This window comes from Stegodyphus dumicola, chromosome 1 (assembly GCF_044657685.1).
Source record: "Stegodyphus dumicola isolate Sdum_Otavi_A_Nest chromosome 1, ASM4465768v1".
Lineage (NCBI taxonomy): Eukaryota > Metazoa > Arthropoda > Arachnida > Araneae > Eresidae > Stegodyphus > Stegodyphus dumicola.
The window spans coordinates 209,710,057-209,722,953 of record NC_140768.1 but is presented as its reverse complement, the minus strand read 5'-3'; the positions used below and the strand labels follow the sequence as shown (position 1 = coordinate 209,722,953).

The window sequence follows — 12,897 nt, the reverse complement described above, 5'->3', positions numbered from 1 at the left end:
TAGGGAAACCTCTGATACATGTGTAGTACACCCAAAATTTTACATTGCGCCGGAGGAGCCCGATTTTATCTCATTCTTTTAGATAAATCATAATTTTAGTTGAAGCGCACCGAAGCTCTAGATAAAAGGGATCCGCCACTTCTTTTATGTAAGTTAACAACAATTTCAGCAAACGAATTTTTCTACTTTAATAATAAAAATATGGCTTAAAGACAGATTCTAACTCCTGAATGCATGCCTGTCTTTCTCTCGGACACAAATACCCTTGGACAGAGTTTGAGACTTTTAAGGAAAGAAAAGCCCCCATCCTCATGCCAAAGGCTTATTTTCCAGGAAATGCTATGACTTTATGAGAGCGGGTTAATTTTCCTTTCTTTGAAAGGACTAAAAGGATCACCCTTGTCCACGCTAGTGACTTCCAGCTGCAGAGTTCTTTCATGCTTTTTGAACGATATAACCAAACACAAGGGACCACTACGATCACTCGTATAGAGGAATTTTACGTTTATTCTCACTTTGTTATCGGATCGTATTCAGGAAAAATTTCTGCTTGACGGCTAGAATTATATCGACAGGGCATCGCGATCAGAAAATCTCGGACTCTTTCCTCTTTATTTTCAAAGCTACACTTTTCCGTTAAAATTTCCTTGCATATTTTGATACTGTTTGTAGGATTTTCTCTATTCTCCTTTGTGACGCCTTAACCTTTTTCTTCGGCGTGCTGAAAGAAAGAATAGTTTATGGAGTTATCACTCCTTCGAATAATAGATTCACCATCCAAATAGTAGTTATATGCATATTCAGGGCTTAAATTCAAACGGAGATCGGCTGAAGTACTTCTTAGATTCTGAGTGGAATTGTAATTCCATTCGGAGCCCAAAATAAGACAAGGTCCGATAATTTATTTTTTATTTAACTATTCATAAATTAATTTATATTAAATTTTTATTCAGCTCTTTACATGCCTTTTAATTTTAATTACTTAATTATTTTAATTTTTAGTTATTTTATTTATTTACTGTTTTCTTCCTTCTTGATAGTCTCCCATAGGGCTTCGGCACTTCTAATTTTAGAAATTAAGCCCTGGTTATACCCTTGAGTAATTTACCTCAGATAGAAACCAGCTTAGGTGCAATTGCAAGAATAAAAGTTTTTTAGGCTCATGCCTGCGAGCTTTAGTGTGCGGTAGATTGCACACGAATATATAAAGTAGTGAGATGTGTGTGTGTGCCGAAAAATCACGTGAAGACACCATATAAAGAAAAATATGCGTGTAATCAAAACATGTGGAGCGCGTAACGAAAAAGAAATGCAAAATACAGAAAATAAAATATTTAAAATTATGTAGAGCATAAAAGCGGGGTCCGACTGCAGTAAATTATCGTAACCCGTGCATAAAAAGTGGCTGATATGTGGGGGATGTTTCCATAACCGGCACTTGGCAAAATTGCGGATTTGTTTACATCGGAAGTGAGCGTACATGCGCCAGAATATGGTAACCCTGATAATTGTTGCAACCCACACAGGGAATTTTCCTGAAGGAGGAAAAGGGAAATTTTCTGTTTACTTTTCGAACATTACGGTAAGAGAAAATAAAGTTTGAAAGTCGCAAATCATTATTAGTTCATATTTTCGCAAAACGTTTATGGGGTTTATTTTTCGAACATTACGGTAAAAGAAAATAAAGTTTTTTATATTTTCGCAAAACGTTTATGGGGTTTGGGGAGTTAAAAAATGCAGCAAATTATTATTATTAACATAACAAAATGTTCCTTTTTTAGGTATTATATATGTTATAAATATTGCTATTGCCATGAAGACAAACTGGGCAAAGTTAAAATGATACCAACAACAACAGCATTTAATTTATTATAGCTTTTTTCTTACTTTTACTAGAATTCTAATGATAAAATGATTAGTGCATTTAAATACATATTAAATGAAAATATTAAAATAGATATGGAGATGCATTAAATATGATTTGGACTAATTTAATTATGTATTCTTACATATATAGCTATGCACATTTAATTTTTCTCAATAAAAATAATTAAGCTATCCTTATTATTTTTATATGTCTATACATTTTTTAACTCTGCACATAGCTACTTAGAAAGAAAGATATATGGGTAGGATATAAGAAGATAAAAATTATTAATCTTCCCTTCAAAGTCAAATGGATATAACTGTAGTATATGATTTCAAAAAAAGTAAATCATTAGAATATTAAGCTGAAAATATAAGTCTGAAAGAAAGAGATTTTTCTTAAATTCAAACTGTGCACAAAACATTTCAGATGCATTCAAACTCTGAACTGGAACATGTTAATTTACTGTTGTGGAACTAATATGAAAACAATATTGTTGACAGTATAGTAGTGTACCACCAAAGAATTTATGCTGGGAGAAGAAGCAAAGCTTCGATGACACCACAAAGCCAAATGATAACTGGCTTAATTTTTACTCTTTTTATGCATAAAATTTCATAGTTGTTAGTATCTCATTAAAATGTATTTTCTAATAATATAATGATTTGCAAATGATGGAAATTTACTTGTCATTAAAACATTTTGTTCTAAACATGCTTCAGCTTATCAAAGAAGTTAAAGCTATTCCAACCTATCCCCCATATTAAAAGTTTTTTTGATTAAATCAGGTTCATGTCTAATGCATCAAAAATATAAATAAACTTTCTTTAGTATTTGTCAAACATCAGTTCTCATGGCCTTAAATTGGATGCAAGATTTATTTCACAAAGTTATGTTTTCACTTATGGGGCAAAACTTTTAAATTTGTTATTTGAATCTGTTACATTAGTCTTTATTTTAAAGAATATATTGTATGTCATATGGCCATGAAGGCAACCTAGTTAAAGTAGAAATGAAATCAAACTTTCTAATTAATGTGATTTGAAGCCATTGTGTTATACTTCGAGGAATATGTTATATGGTAAATATGTGTGCTCATGTTTTTCCTGGAAAGGGCATAACATTTTTTTACAGAAATAAGTTACCAACCTAAATCTATTGTCATGGCAATTAAATTTTTCTGAAAGAGCAGGATTATTTATAAGCCAAGTGCTAAACCTTTGTATTATTACCCTGATCATGAAATTTTAAATGGTGATTTAATTTCTTTTTTCAGGTTGAACTGCCCTTCAATGAAAGCTTTTGCTCGATGTGTGGCCTGTAATAGCAATAAATGGGACTTTTGTGAACTGAAATCTGTTAGGCTTTCCAAAATCCAGAAAGGTAAAGTTTAACTTTTTATTTAAGCCTAATGTTCTTAAAATATATTAGAATATCCATAGGTGACATTTGATTATTGTTTAATAAAGACACCATAACAAAATAAGCTGATTGAATCACCAAATTTGTAACTTGTTACTTTTAAATATATCCAGACTGTCTGCTTTAATAAGGAAGTAACATACAGTGCATATATAGTAGTGTTTTGATTTTCATTTATCATTTTATTCTGTTTTAAGTATGAGTTCAGCAATGCTCCAACATAAGGTATTCCAATTTATATGAGCTTTAAGTCGTACAGCTCCTTATTTTATTTTGCATATTTATACTTGTTGTTTTGAAATTGTCAATAATTCATAAAATGCTGATGAACAAAACATTACTATGCCTATATATAAGAATTAGCTTTAATGAAATAAGAAGCATCAAAGTATATGCTAATTGCCATAAAACTCCATACCCTTCTTCAAAACAGTACTTCAGTTATAACTGTGTTAACAGACGATGCAGTTGTTCAACATTTTTATACACTGTGCTGTTACTTTCATACTTTGGTTTAGGAAAGTAAATGAGATTTGATATTCTATATTTCTTCTTTTTTTCCCCACATTATAATTATGAATCGAGTTATCAGAAAAGAATAATTAATTTTATGAAACCATTAGCATCAGAATAACTCCATTTCTTGCACATGTACTTTTTGTTTCCAATGGTGGATGCTTGCCTATGCCGGCATTGGCCACTCCTAAAATCAGATATGGTGATCTATTATGGAGGCACCTAATAGGCAGGCCACCTTTGCCTCCTATGAAGGGACAGATAATTTACATCCATGCCTTGTTCGTTATTCGAACCCGGGTCCCTCAGTATTGTACTCAGGCTTCCCTAATCACTATACCATCCGGGCAGCTACGACTTTATTTTAATATGCTATTTTGTATTGATATGTAATATGAAAAATACATTTTTATTATGTATTTTTTAAAACAAGTGCTTTTTAGTCATTGGTTCTATTTAACTAGAATTCACATGTATTGTTTTATATGCAAAATAAATACGACCCAGACTGATTGGAATCTGACTTCAGAGCTTTCGCTCGTCGCATCTGTCACATAGCTTCAGAGCTATAACTGTGTTATATTTAATTTTTAGTACTTAAATATTAATTTGTTAAAGTTAAAAAGTAATAAAGCTGAAGAATGTCAATGTGATATATTTCTTAACAATAATGTGCAGTAGTCCCTCTTTAAAAATGGTTTTGATTATCTGCAGACAATAAAAATTGAGAAAGTTATGAAAATTAGATTATTTTGTTGAATTCAAATTGGCCAAATGATAAAGATATACAGTCAAAAGTCGTTAATTCGGACACCCATAATCCGGAATGATCTATAATCCGGACCTCAAAGCTACAAACTTTCTGCGCATGCGTTGCGTTCACGCATGCGCACAGGCGTTTAAGAGTGCGCGTAAGACCTTTACGGCTGCGAATATGTTTGTGCACATGCGCGTTTAATGCGTAACGGAGGTATAAGCTAAGCTAAAATTATCTGATTCAGTTAATGTTGCACATTGCGTTGCTCCTTAATCTTTGAATTGGATCCTGCTTATTATTTTTTGCAGACTTTTAGAACAATTTCATAAAAGTAAGCTTGAACTTTCGATTATGTCAAATAGAATTTCCGATATATATTTACTAATATGTAATTTATATCTACAAAGCGAAAGTATGTTCTGAAATTCGAAATCTGTTTATCAATTTCACGCCGCGGATTGGAAGTTGATCTGTCAGCACTATCCTTATCTTCAGGGCAGATGTTTTTATTTTATTTGGCTTATAATTCCTTACTAAGTATAGTATTTCATGTCTATGTACTCCGTCTTTGATATGATTTAAATCAAGTTCCTCGTCATTATAATTCGCTTTCGATAGTGAAGAAAGTGACCCAGAGGTTATTGAAAACGAAAACATTTCCATTGACAAATTAGTCGGTATTCTCAACACAGCAATTATAGGACTTGAACAGCGGAACTTTGTAACTAAACGAGAAATTATGTCTGTTTAATAGAATTCAAGAGAAAGTGTTATCACATGAAACGAAGCAACTTACATTGAAATAAATGTTTAATAAAGTAAACAAATAAATATTAAGCTTTTTCTTTTTGTAAATTTTGATACCCTTTAGATCATAATTGTTCTTTATTTCATAAATTATGGTTTCATATTTTTAATTTTGTAATTTCTGCATGCCATCTTACCAGATTTAAACTGATGATCTATAATCCGGAAAAATCGATAACCCGGAATCGCCGAAGTCCCGACGAGTCCGGATTAACGACTTTTGACTGTACTTGCATATAAATCACTTCTGCATATGATTGAAGCTTTACAATATGTGCTTGTTAACTTCAGTTGTCTATAGTATTATTATTATGACAGTTTAACACTTGATATTTGCAGCACATTACCTCAGATTAGAACTATAGGATAAAATGTAGTTGAAAACTTTGGGAGGTTATAAATGAAATAAACGCAGAAGAAATTAACTCAAGCCATTACTATTGTGAATGAATAACAGAGCAGTTAGAAAATTTATTATAATTCAGAATTAATGTTTAGTACTGGCAAAGAGAAAGTGAATAGTGTATTAAGTTAGATAGTTTTCACAATAGAAATATTAACTTAAATAAAAAGAACAAAACTATAAATTTTCCCTCATTAATTATTAATATTTTTATTATGTTTCATTATTAAACATGTTTATTACTTGTGTATCCTGCCAAATAGACTGGCTGCATGGAAGTTTTCATAATTTTCTCTATGTGTGACATGAATTTATGCATCCAAAATGCTAACCTTTGTATGCAACACTCACTCATTTCTAATGCTTTAAAGTCCCAATACTCGTTTAATTTAGCATTTGCAGTATCAGCGTTGTTACACTATGAGTATTACTAATATTTTAATTCAGTGCTGCTTTCTAATTACTTTCACATTTATTTTATTCAATAAATAAATTAACTAAAATATAAAATTTATTGTGAATCGATTTTGTAATTATTTATGTTTATAATTTTTATCCCTTCCAGCTGATTAGGTGTGCAGAAGCAGCAGACTTGTAAATGTGAAGGAGCTATTTGCTTAGTTATGCAGTAGAATTCACCACCCTGCGGCAAGCTTCATTAAAGCTGTGAACAGCCAATCTTCAGGGCAAGTAGCTGCATCAAGCAAACCCAGTGACATTCCAAAGAGGAATGTCAGTCAAAATAAAAACTTAATACCTAAATCTCGGAAAATCAGACAATTAAGCCACAAATCTTGTGACCAATTTTTCAGTTGCTGTGCTTAGTGCGATAAAGTTATATGGCAATAAACTGAAAAGCTATGGCAGGTATTCTATTGTACCCTTTAATGAAATCAATTTAAAGCAAGCTTATCATATGATAAGCAAAATGATTGTATCATTGGATGGTAATGATTGCATTGCTGGGTATGCAGGCTATGGTTCTACAATGAGCCAAATGTAATATCTCAGTATGCTGTGACTATTAAAATTATAAATTATGTATTATTACTTCATATTGGTCATTATGTTCCTAAATAAATGCTCTTTTTATATAGAACTATATAAATGTAGAAAATCTGAGAAGTTAATTTTATATGGAAAGCCTTCGTACAAAATTAATAGCATCTTGTTAATTTCATATATGTTTTGTGAAAGTAATTGCTGCTGAATCTAGAATTAATGCATTATCTGAGATTTGAGACAAAATTTGTCAAATTAGAAGATAGTGAAATAGATAAATAGGAAATGAAACATGAAATTTATATATTTAATATTGAAATAAATATCTCAGTAAAGTGGCTGTATGTAAAGTATAATGATGCAATTTTTATAATTTTTTACTAAAATGCTAAAATTATGTGCTATGAAAATTTTATTTTCATTAATATTTATAATTTTTTCCTCGCAAATTTTTATCCAAGGTGTATATGTTTTAGCTATTTTAGATTTTTCTGTTTTAATGTTAAAAATATCTTCTTTATCAGCATTACATTAAAATCCATCTCATAATCATTTGAAAATGAAGGAAATTTCATTCTTTTCAATAGTTTAAGAATATTTTCATAAAACATAATTATAGAAAAAATGAACTGATACATTTTTAGTTATATATATGTAAAGAAAATTTTTCAGAAGGATCCTTTTTTCCATACCAGAAACATTTCATGAGCTGTAATATGTAATATTAGTTGGCCTAATATGTAAAAGGAATGTTTAATCAAATTATTTTTATTATGCTTTTATAAATATCACTATAATTTTAAGAGTTATTGAATTTAAAAGTGAAAGAAAAAGCTACAGTTATTTCAAGACTCTTTAATAAAACAATTCTTTATTCTTGTATTCTCGTATGAAAATTTTCTGTATATTTAACATAAAATTGTATGCATGTAAATAAATTTTTTAATTTATTATTATCATTCTGTTAGCTTCAATTTTTATTCTCAATAAATCTGATACATATATTTAATATTCAGCTAAGTTTTATTAACCATGACTGATAAGCATTTTAAATTTCATCCTGTCAAAATATTTAAAATTCCCTTTTTTTCTTGTAATTTTTTCATACACCTCTCATTTTCTGTTTAATTGTAAATATTGCATACTTATAATTTTATAAAGCATAACTTCCCTTCCCTGAAAAAGCACACAGATTCATTCTTAATTTAAAATTCAATTACAAGTCCAATGTGAAAATGAATTAGCCAATGGAACAAAATAACACATATGTCTTTAATAGAGGACAACATATCAATAATTCCCTTAGTTTCATTTATCCCATTAGCTTCTTTACCTATTAAAAAAATTCTGATCCTCCCCCCTCATGGGGGAATCAGAATTTCAGTGTAAAGTCATAAATACCACTAATGCACACATTTACATATACACATTTGCTTCCCCTTAATGTAGTATAAGTAATGTTACTCTTCATTGATAATGTTTATTTTTATTTTAACTTTGCCTGTATTATTCACTTTTAAAATAAGCACAAATTTCTATTCTGTTTTTTTTTGGTTATCAGTATTTATTTCAAGATTCACACATCTGCAATTTCCAGCTTCATTTATTAAAATATATTATGCATTTTACTCATTATTTACATTATTTATACATTATTACTGGTATTAATCTTATTATCTTTTATGGATTGTAAACTGACTCTGGATGAAGGAAATTTCCATTATTAAATATTTTCTATTAGCTTAAATAAAACATAAATACACACACGCAGAATGTTTGAAATAGGTTTTATGCTTAGTATATTGACTGATCTAAGGATGGAAAAGTTGTACAAATAGAACATGTAATTTTGTAAAATCATTACATTTGTCAAAGTAAGAAATAGGGCAAATATGCAAAATTCTATCTGCAGTGCCAGACTTAATTATCGATGCTCAGGATGGAAATCTCACTTGGTCACCCTATATCGGAATGATCACCATACAAAATGTCAACACAAATATAAAATTAACATTTATTTAATTAAAATTAAATATTTGAATTGATTTGAAAAGCAAGTCTTAAGATTAAGGGGAAAAACTACATTTAGAAAACAAATTTATATTTAAAAATGCTTATTAATCAGCTATTTTTGATGATTTAAAAAATATTGTTAACTTTTCTAAAAATAAAAAAGCTATAACTGTTTTTAGTGAATTTTGACTTACGAAAGTTTGTTTATAGTTTTGTCAAAAATTCATTAACATGTTTAGCTTCCGTATGTTCAATGCAAAAAGACTGACAAGCCATTAAATCTTGGCACCTTGTTGATCGAAGATAGCTTTTAATCCACTTCAACTTCAAAAAGCTTCTCTAGCATGGAGCAACTGAAACATACACCGTCCCAAAGATATCTTTAGTGCCAATTATGAGTTAGGGATTGATTCTCCCAATACAGACCACATTTTAGCTTCATTTTTTTTAAATATATACTTAAAAACTTAAGGTTCTTCGGAGGCCTCTCCTCTTAATCAGTGGCCTGGCTGTTCTGCTCCCCCTGGTACTCTTCTGCCTAGCCAGAATATGAAAAAGGTGCAATACCCTAGCCAAATTTTCCATTGCGGTAATAAAGGAGAAAATTCCTTGCATTCTCCCCCACTTCTAGGGCGACAAGGAAGGTAAGGATCAGTTGCTAAATCCTGATAGTGACATATTATAGGCTACCACATTTTACTTCAGGCGCCAATAGGCAGGGAAAATATACGTTGCCCTCGCCGAGTTTCGAACTCCTAACCTCATGATTTCTAGGCGGGCGGGCTTCCGATTATACCATTAAAGACCGCTTTAAAGAGGAAAAAATACCTATAACTCTTCCTATTAATAATGATTAGTTTTTCTCAGACTTCGTTTGGCTTATTAAATTACGGCAAAGCACTCGAGGGCTATCTGCATTAAGGGAGGGATGCCTTCGTGGAGGACTTTTTAAGGGAAACTGGCTCGTATACACGTCACGCATGGGGAAAACCACGAAAACACCCATGCAGCCAGCCCGTTCGCGGGATTCGAACCTCGGACCGAACTACCAGTGTTCAGCGACGTTACCGCTCGGCCGCTGGTTGGCCCCTTGTTTTCCAGTTAATTAATTTAATGTGGCTTCATGTTTTATAGTTTTACTAGCTTTTACCCACGGCTTCGCTCGCGTTAATGTCCTTAAATAAGTTTCAACTTCGCGTGAATTTTAAAAATACACTCTGAGTAAAATTTCAGTAAATACTGCCCTTCTTCTATACCTATAGACCGCGGATATTTTGTATTTACGTGGAGTGTATCGCCATGAAATCTAGTAAAACTGCTACGTATATTTTCTTAATGACTGAAAAATTTTTGTGAAAGATGACCCGAAACCCGTAAATCCTGAAGGATTTCAAATAATAAAATTAAACAAGGAAAAATTTATAAATGTTACGCTTTCACGCCTTAATTACTTAACGGATCATCATGAAATTTTCAAGAAATATTTTTGATATATTAGCAGTGGCGTAGCTAGGGTGAGGCTATTTGTCTCTGGGCCCAGCATCCAAGGGGCGCCTTATTGATGCTACGAAATTTTTGAATGAAATGTTTTCCATTTTTGGCACATAGAATGGGGCGCAAATGCTTCAGTTGTCCCCAGGCGCTGGAAACTCTAGCTATGCCCCTGTATATTAGAAAAGGTTATAAATAAAATGTTTATTAAATATTTATTGTCTATAAAATGTTTGCGTGGCTTAAACCACGCAAACATTTTATAGACAAGCCAAGCACCTGTGCGCGCAGACAAACTTTTATATCGTTTAACATTTAATGTTTATACAACGGCAATCATTTTAACTATAAAACTTATTGTATAGTTTAAGTTTCAACTGATAAGTTACATTATATAGCCTATAACCTTTTCTCATCTTTCTTGAAAATTTCATGGTGATCGGTTAAGTAATTAAAAAGTGAAAGGGTAATAAACAAACGCACAAACAAACTCGCATTCGCATTTATAATATTAGTTAGGATTATATAATATTAAAAACAATTTTTTTTCGTTATGACATAATTACGAATAACCTTGCTTTGTTAAGTTCCCCCACTTTAAAGATAACCTCTCATATGCATCGCAAAATACAATTCATCTTTCTGTTATATATACAGGCTGACTCATCTTTAATAAAAATCAAACGAAATAAACCGTATTTATATGGAGCAACAAGGCCAGAAATGGAAAAACAGATAAATCTGTATTTAGTACCAGTGCTCCTGGTAGGCACTTGGAGAGCTTTCTGATTCCAACCACAGAGTATATACCGTTTTACGAATTCAGAGTTTGCAGACATTCACTTCGTGTATCAAACAGCTGATGGCAATGGAGGAGCCACTGAAAGAATGTATGGGAAAAGGTGCCCAACCACATGTGTATCATACTATTAATGTTTGCACATTTGCATCAGAACCTGTTTCAATGAACATGGTCTCTTCAGGGTAAGAATATAGAATGTCAAATGGCAAAGATCAACCGAAACAGCTGGTATATAGGAGGATGGGTCGCATGTTATGGAAGCTGTGTATATGCTTATACCAAAATTAAAATGCACAAACATATATGCAATTGTGGCTCCAACAGGAGTATCTAGAATCAATGGATATTATGCAGCTCACCTTGCCTTTCTTTAATTTTATCTGCAATGTGCCCAGTTATTGCGATGATAATCTGCGATGTATGGTATTTTTTTGCGGTGGTTCTTAGAGACACCTTCATAATAGCACCCAGATATAATGGTGAATACACCTTTATAAAGATCGATCGCTGTTCGAAAAAATAAAATTCTTTGTAAGGGTGCCTTGGCATAAAGGCATGTGAACCTTACAAAAAATCAATCTGTAATTTTGAAAAATGCAACCTCTGTAAGGATACGGACAATTTAAGGCAGGTCTCTTTATGCGAATGGGGTTTTCATTTGCATTGCAGATTAATTAATTAATGATGCAGTGGATGGAATTAATTTTCGGCACTTTTGTGAAAACAAGATCTTTCTACGGAAACGCTCGTCACACATTTCTCAAAGGGTACATTTATACAAAGTCCAGTGAAGTGAATTTGCATAAAGGTGCCGAAGATTTATTTGATCCTTCGCTTAATTAATTAGTCAGAAGAGCCGTAGCTAGGGTTTTCGGCGCCCGGGGACAACCGAAGATTTTTCGCCCCTTTCTCTGTGTCAAGAACGGAAAACATTTCATTCTAAAATTTCGTAACATCAATTTCGCGCCCCCTGAATTCTGCGCCCGGGGATAGATGTCCTCCCTTGCCCCACCCTAGCTACTCCGCTGCTAGTCAGTAATGAAAACAAAAATTGAACTTACATAAGTATGCACTTTTATGAAGAGTGCTTTTCTGAAGTTAGAAAATGATACTCATCAGGGACGCTCGTCTTCAAGGCAGGCGCATTTCTAACAAGATTTCTTTAGGTAACAAGGATTATCAAACAACAACGATTTGCACAGGTGTGCAAGTATCTTTATGATGCAGGGCCGTTCCTAGTGAAGGTGGAGAGCGTAAAAGTAAGCGGGCTTCGAAAATCAGGGGCGGCCGGACTTCCGCGATACCTAAATATTTCAAATTCATTGTAAATACTTGTCATATTATGTCAGTACTTGTTATACAATGTGTCATATGTAAGTACTTAGTGAGTATGAAATATAAATTTTATTAATCATTGAGCATTTTGTTTTAAATTTGGGGGCGGCAATCTCGAATGTACTCGGGCATCTAATGGCCTAGGAACGGCCCAGTTATGATGTACTCCTTATCAAACCATCTTGATTCAAGGCAAACTAGATATCTAGTTGGCTTGCTTGATTCTTTTAACAGAGCCCTTGTGATCTAGAATTTAGAAGCTGTATTTATAGATGATAAAGTCCAGTAAAGTGAATTTGCATAAAGGTGCCGAAGATTTATTTGATCCTTTGCTTAATTAATTAGTCAGTAATGAAAACAAAAATTGAACTTACATAAGGATGCACTTATGTAAGTTCAGTTTTCCTCCTTTCTTATAAAGAGGTCTTCTAGATCTCAGCGCAGACTGTGGATTCAGATGAACTCACTGCTACTCAGTCCCA

The 12,897-nt window shown here is 32.2% G+C and overlaps 1 long non-coding RNA gene across 2 annotated transcripts; it reads left to right on the top strand.

Annotated features, from left to right (window-relative positions):
- The first annotated feature begins 1,457 nt into the window (after window positions 1–1,457).
- LOC146999452 (uncharacterized) lies at window positions 1,458–7,733 on the top strand. Of its 2 annotated transcripts, none has more exons than XR_015043450.1 (3): window positions 1,458–1,582; window positions 3,144–3,250; window positions 6,338–7,733. It is a non-coding gene; the product is annotated as an uncharacterized LOC146999452 (long non-coding RNA). The 2 variants fall into 2 exon arrangements; XR_015043449.1 differs by having other exon boundaries at window positions 1,490–1,671.
- Window positions 7,734–12,897: the final 5,164 nt, after the last annotated feature.